Genomic DNA, 7053 nt, shown 5'->3' with positions numbered 1-7053 from the left:
TTCAATACTTTGGGATTAAGGAATGCCAATGGGATTGAAGTTGTCGGTTTAGTGGTCTTTATGGGGTAAAATTAGTTGATAACAGATGGTCGAATGATAACATGACACGTGGAATCGAAGATAGGCAAAGGACGAGCGGTGAAACAGCCAATACCATATACAACGGGTGTGACCGGTGCCAGATAAATTCCAAAGGGAAGCAGTTGACGATAGAAGTTTAAAGGTTTGTCATCGGATAACATCAATGAGGGAATACTCGCTAACATTAAATGAGTGACCATTACAAAGAATATTTGTATTCAAAGACTGTCGTTATACATTTATCAATGTCACTTTTATTATCATTTAAAGAAGACTTGATCCTAAGATCTTGTTTCCCTAGGTAGAGCTATAAATAGTGGGGTTAACAGCCATTGTAAGAAAAAAAAATTATGTACGAAAAAGCTATGCTTTACTATTTTGGTTCTCACTCTTTACTGTTTAGCTCTCGAAGTAACAACTTTATCATTACTTTATTATTATTTTTGCCTCTGCTCTCGCAAAGACTGAGTTCGGAACCATGCATGTTATTTTCTTTAATTCCAGTCGCTAAATCTTAGTTTTAATCTTATTTCTTTATCACTTTTTGGATCAAATCGATTCGCTTCTATAACAACGTTACAAATTTAATTGTACCGTTTTAGTGGTAAACAGTTTGGTACCCACCGTGGGGCATAGACAGTTGCACAATTGCTTTGATTCATTTGTTTATTGCTAACAAGTTTTGGTTCTTTCCTTAGTAGAAATCAGATATGGCAGTTAATGATATTAACAACACACACAACGTTGAGGATGTGAGCATGTAATTTTTGCTCAATATATAAAATTACTCCTAAATATTTCAAAGTACCTTTTAATTATTTTTATAGAATTTTAGGATTTTTTTATTATTATTTATTTTTATAGAATTTTAGGATTTTTTTATTATTTTTATTTAATTTGTTTTGTGCGTGTTGATGTTGGTAAATCTTTAATAAAATTTATATCATAAAAATGACAAAAAAAAATATTTTACATTTTTAGATCTTAGTTGCATTTACGCGCATGATTTAATTGTATTTCTAGATTATAAAAATCACACACACACACACACACAAAATCATTAGTCATTTTAGTTTGAAGGATTTTATTTTGGTTTTAACTAATTAGAATTTTTCATTAATTCACAAATTTAGCTAATTAATTAGTTTAATTGTAGGTTCAAAATAGGTACAATTAGAGTATTAAATAAGTGTTCAAATTTGAAAATAAAACAAAGAAGGAGAGAGGCGAGGGCTGTTGTGCCGATTTAGCAGGCCCAATTCTAACTCATTACCCGCCCCAGTCCATTTCTCTACCTGGTCCGGCCTCCTTAACTTTCAGGCACCCAAACGACGTAGTACCTTATTAATACTACGTCGTTTCTTCTTCTTCACTTACAAAAACGACCCCAGCTCCCCAAACCAGAGATAGAGATAATCCACCCCCTTCACACAAAAACACTCTAGCCGCCCCTAATTCCCCTATCCTCTCACGCATTGACCAGACTCACGCAAAAAAAAAAAAAACACGATATTCACTATCTCTGCACACACAATTCTCACCTCTCTTGGATTCATGGATACACATTCATTCACGCATCCTAACTTCCTTCACACTAAAAAGCGCTCAAATGAAGATCTGAAATCACAAAAAAAGAGGGCCAAAAACAAAAGAAAACTAGGATTTCGAAGAAGATTTGGGGAGTAATTGATTACTGAAGTTTCAAAATTCAAATTCCTCCTCCCTGGATCTATAAAAGGCTGCTGAATCTCGAATTTTGTGGATGTTTGTTGCTGTTTGATGTTGTTCTGTACCGGAACTTGTTCATGTTGCTCTCTTTAGCTAAGAGGTAAACCCAGAAGAGCCCTTTGTATTTTGTTGTATTTATCGATGACCGGACTCCTGTTTCTATAACAAATGGAAGAAAAGTTTTTGTTATTATAGTTTAGTCCACATTTTGTTATTGTAATTGAGTCCTGTACTTATTTCACTTTCAGTCCCTACAAGTGGCTATAGGATTAGTTGGCACGTGTCCCATTTAGTCCCATTTATTAGGAGTTTTTGTCTTATTTATTTCCATATATTTCCTTTTTCATAGCTATGTTGAATGAAAATTGAGTATTTGTTTTTCTCTGCATTTTCTTTCTTTCTTTCTTTTAATTCTTGTTTTCAACGATTCCAACGTGGGAATCGTTACATTTGGTATCAGAGCCGACGATTCTCGGCTGTTCATCTTCGTTAATGGAGGATAGACAGAAAATTGTGGATTCCGGCAGAGCTTAGAATCAATTCGAGCAGCAGATTCAAGCTTTTATTGACAGAACAAACAAAAAACTGCAGAAGAATGGTATCAAAATCGTTTCCGCACCTTCAATAGTTCACCAAATCATTATGACTTTCAAAGGTCGGAGAGTGAGCAGTGGGTTTTCTGTGACCCGTATGCATATCATCAGTATTCCGGTATAAATTCTAAGTTTTTATGGAGGTTCCTATGGTTATTTCACTGGTGGATTCAACCCAGCGGATGGAGGGCAGAATTATCTCGATTCAACCACAAATGCTTACTCTTACCAGGTTCCATATGCTTATCAGGTCGACAATAACAATCCGGGCTTCTATTTCGTTCAGTTCCGTGATGGTTCTCTGGTGTCTATGACTGCCGCTAGGCTAGACAGCTTGCTCAACTTTTGTCCCGATTATTTGGGGACTAATTGCTCACAAATAAATTTTCAACCACTTAAAGCACCTCTTGGTGCATTTGAAATGGGTTATATGACCATTTTGAGACTGATCGTTCCTTAGCAAGCAATGATTCAACAATGGAAGAGGAATATTTAGTAAGCGAACATTCAGAAATTAAGGAAGATCAGGTGTTTGACAAATTGCCACCACGGTTGCCAACACAGAACGTCACTGCTGATTCCCTGGTATCACCATTGTTTCCTTTACTGTCCATTCCTAACCAAAATGCATCGAAACCAGCTTATAGAGATGAGGACTTTCCCACAGAAGATGACAATGAATATGATGAAGGTTTAGAAAGCAATGGACGCCAAGTGCTTGATAAAAGTCCCCAATTGAATGAAATTGTTTCGCCAGTTGCTACGCCAGTATTGGGTACTGAAATTACCGAGATACATCATACATCCCTCGCATTTTCTAATTGTAATAAGTACTAGGTGTTTGAATAACCTCAAAAGAACAAAACTGTGTTGCCTACTGAATTTTGGTCAATGAGAACGAGGGAGGGTGAGGTTCTATCTAAGGATAAGGAGGTACCAATTGAGATCAAAAGTGACAATGAAGAAAATTCTGAAAATGAAGAGACCCAGGTGTTTGATAAATATTTTCAGGGAGAAAAAGCGGGACTTCCTGCTAGTATCGTGACATTGACCGATGAAGCTCTTACCAAAGCTCAAATTGAAATCAACTGGAAGAGTTTTATATTAACAGAACTTTGTCTATCTGAGCTAAGAGGAAGATTCTCTAGTGCTATTAATCAGGCCATGCGAGAGGAGTTGAACAAAAGTGAACGACTCAAGATAATAACTCACAGGCGCTTCAAGAACAACGTGACAAGTTGGTTCAAGACAATTAATCCGGTTCATGACAAGATGGTTTGTGATAGTGTGGTGAGTCGAAAAGAAGCTATTGCTATGGTCAAATTCAAGAATGACGAGACAGAGGAGACAAAGTCATTCCAGATGCACATTGTATTTAACCTGGAGGAATTAACATTGAATATGGTCGTTGGCCCTCCTCTTTCATTATGTTGCGACATTACTTTTGCTTGGGCTAGACAAGTGAATCTCACTAGATATTTGCTAGTAGGATCTGTGAGTGAATCAAATGAAGCATCTGAAGTGGGCGTGGCAATAACATTAACTGATTTAGCTCGAGGTATGTTTGATTCGGATGAATCAATACAAAGTTCTTTTACTGCTAGTTTTATGTCCACATTAGGATGCTTATACATGCTTGTTTTCATTGGAATCACATTGATACCTTGTTGGGCACAGGGAAGATGAGGGTACTAGCAACCAGGTTTTTATCATGTGCTCTCGCAAACTCTTCTTCACGGAAGAGTGATCATTTCTTACATAATCATTTTGAGAATCTCCTTACAATTTATTCTTCTCCTCATCCTATTCTCCGTCACCTTATCTCTATTTCTATATCTCTTTATCTATCAATCTTCCCATTTATCTATTTATCTCTCTTCCTCTATATTTCTCTATTTCCCTTCTTCTGAAGTCAGTCATTCTGTTGAGATTGATTCTACTGGGAACTTTCAATCCTTGATTGTTAACTCTGCAGTCTTTGCTTGGAAGTTGATACCTTAGTTGTTGCGCTTGCTTGGGTTGTTGCTTTAATTCTTAGGATTAGGTTTATCAGATGCTATGAAGAGATCACAGATATAGTATCTCCCTTGATTATTCTGTGCAATATTGAACAGTTCATTTGTTCTGTAACAAGTATTAGGCAGTTTAGAGGTTCGAATAGAAAAGTTATTGTGGCTTACAATTTGGGAGGAGGAACCTTTATTGAATCAAGGTTGGAGGTCAGTGATGAGGTGTTGCCTACTGTGAGTAATATCTATCTTGGCAGAGTTGGTTTCCTAGAAGAAGCTCTCAAGCTTATTAAGGCTATATCTGTTTCCTCGACTAATTTTGAGGTATCATTTCGTGCTGGAGAAGATTATCACAAAGTGGTAGTAGCTGAAGCCTTTGTCTTTTGGTGGGGTGAGGAAAGTGTTTTCACGTTTGATCTTGGTAAGGGCTATGGACTATCGAGTGTGAATGCCATTGCTGGCCAATCTTTAAAGTGGAACACATGATATGAGAATCATGATTTTGCTTATGATAGTATCGTAATAATTGGAGATGTTGCTACAGTAGATATGCAATCAGCTGCTTATTGGAGTGGTTTCAACAGGGAAAGAACTACTATGAAAGTGCTACCAGTTCACTCCTTAGAAGCTATGTTCAAAAGACCTTTGTGGAATTCCTCTGTGAAGTCAGTAGAGGCCTGTAAGAGTGAGAGCTATGCAGTAGACAGTACTACATTCCTTAGGGGCTAAAGAAGATTTTCATTGATATAGAAATGCTTGTATTAGAGGCACTTTGTGTTTTTGCAATTACTCCAAATCGTGCAACACCAGAAGCAAACATTGAGACCCAACATGAGAAGGGAACAAACATTCTTTCATAGAATATTGGTTTAAAACATCAAGGGTTCTGTTGTAAGCCATGAAGTGGAGGAATCTGTCAAAAGCCTTTATCTTTGTATGATGGTGGTCCTTGCAATTGCTGGCAGGAAGTTTATGGATACTAGGTAAAAAGAATAAAGATATCCCTGCTCATGTTATTTTCTCCCTACACTATGAATTTGTTAAGAATGAATTTTTTAAGTACAAGCTCAAGAATTCTCACTAGGACAAGAAACTTAAAAGTGCCTCACAGTAATCACCCATTTTCAAATTTCAATTTTTCTAACCTTGAGGACAAGGTTGTTTTAAGGGTGATGGATTGTAACGAATGGAAGAAAATGTTTTGTTATTATAGTTTAGTCTACATTTTGTTATTGTAATTGAGTCATGTACTTATTTCACTTTCAGTCCCTACAAGTGGCTATAGGATTAGTTGCCACGTGTCCCATTTATTAGGAGCCTTGTCTTATTTATTTCCATGTATTTCCTTTTTCATAGCTATGTTGAATGAAAATTGAGTATTTATTTTTCTCTGCATTTTCTTTCTTTCTTTCTTTTAATTCTTGTTTTCCATTCTCATGACGATTCCTGGAATCGTTACAGTTTCTTACTTGAAATAGTGTCTAGCTGTCGATTCAATGTTTGTTTGCCTTTGAGTGTTTCAACAGATTCCTCATGTGTTAGATTTAATTTATAATGAGTTTACTTGTGCGACTTGTGATTTTGAGAATTAATTTATATACCAACAGATCTGTGCTCAAGTATGTTGAAGTATGGATATGCTTATTCATTTAGAGTAAGATCTAAAGTTGAGAGTCACATGCTAAATAAAGATTTGAAAGGCAATAGCATCAAGTCATAAGTTTGATTAATGTTTAATTGGATTTGAGATTTACAGGAGGCGTGAGAGAGTATTTGTTTGTGTAACAATATCCATCACAAATGTGCCTTTAAAACCCGAACTGGTTCCTACTCAACTTCTTTTTATTTGACTTTAGAAATTAAGTAAAATAGAATAAGGCTTCTTCTCTACATCACTCATCAATCTTCCTTAAATAAATCACAACGGTTAAGTTCCAGATGCATTTTTCATAGGTACTCAATCAAATCATATATATGACTCTAAATGAATTTCATACTACCTGGCACAATTTAATCTCAAAGTAGCTTTAGGAAAGTAAACCATTCAAGAACACGCTAATATGATTAATAAAAAATCATCCTGACTATGGGTACAGTTCCCGTGGCATAGTCATGATACGTAAATCCCAACTCAAGTGCGCATTCACGCTGCTTGACCACAACTTCAAATTATTAAAATAAACATGTTGTGAATCACGGCTACGTTTCACGTGGCGTGATTTGCGACAAGTGCGCGACACCGTGAATTGTTCAAATAATTATATAATTATTTAAAATAATTAAAAGCGGTATAGAAGTGGTAACGCATAAAAAGTTTTAAACATATAATAATTAAGATAATTAAGCCAAATATTAATTATTAAGCGACCGTGCTAAAATCACGAAACTCGGGAGTGCCTCACACCTTCTCCCGAATTATCAGAATTCCTTACCCGATCTTCTCTGTCAGCAGACCATAAATAGAGTCAATTTCCTCGATTTGGGATTTTAAAATAAACCGGTGACTTGAAAAACCATAATAATTATTCCAAGTGGTGACTCTAATTAAATAAATAGTCTCATTTTGAATTATATCACTTTAATTGGAAAAACTCTCTATCTTTGGAAAAAGAGGTATGATAGCTCAGACGACTTTATTGGGG

General features: G+C 35.9%; 1 long non-coding RNA gene across 1 annotated transcript; it reads left to right on the top strand.

The window, feature by feature from the left end:
* The first annotated feature begins 1489 nt into the window (after nucleotides 1-1489).
* LOC107785326 (uncharacterized) lies at nucleotides 1490-5802 on the top strand. The gene is made up of 2 exons (XR_012702972.1): nucleotides 1490-1909; nucleotides 2270-5802. It is a non-coding gene; the product is annotated as an uncharacterized LOC107785326 (long non-coding RNA).
* The last annotated feature ends 1251 nt before the right edge of the window (nucleotides 5803-7053 follow it).

This window comes from Nicotiana tabacum, chromosome 19, assembly GCF_000715075.1.
Source record: "Nicotiana tabacum cultivar K326 chromosome 19, ASM71507v2, whole genome shotgun sequence".
In the NCBI taxonomy this organism is placed as follows: domain Eukaryota; kingdom Viridiplantae; phylum Streptophyta; class Magnoliopsida; order Solanales; family Solanaceae; genus Nicotiana; species Nicotiana tabacum.
This window is presented reverse-complemented; position numbering and strand designations above follow the sequence as displayed.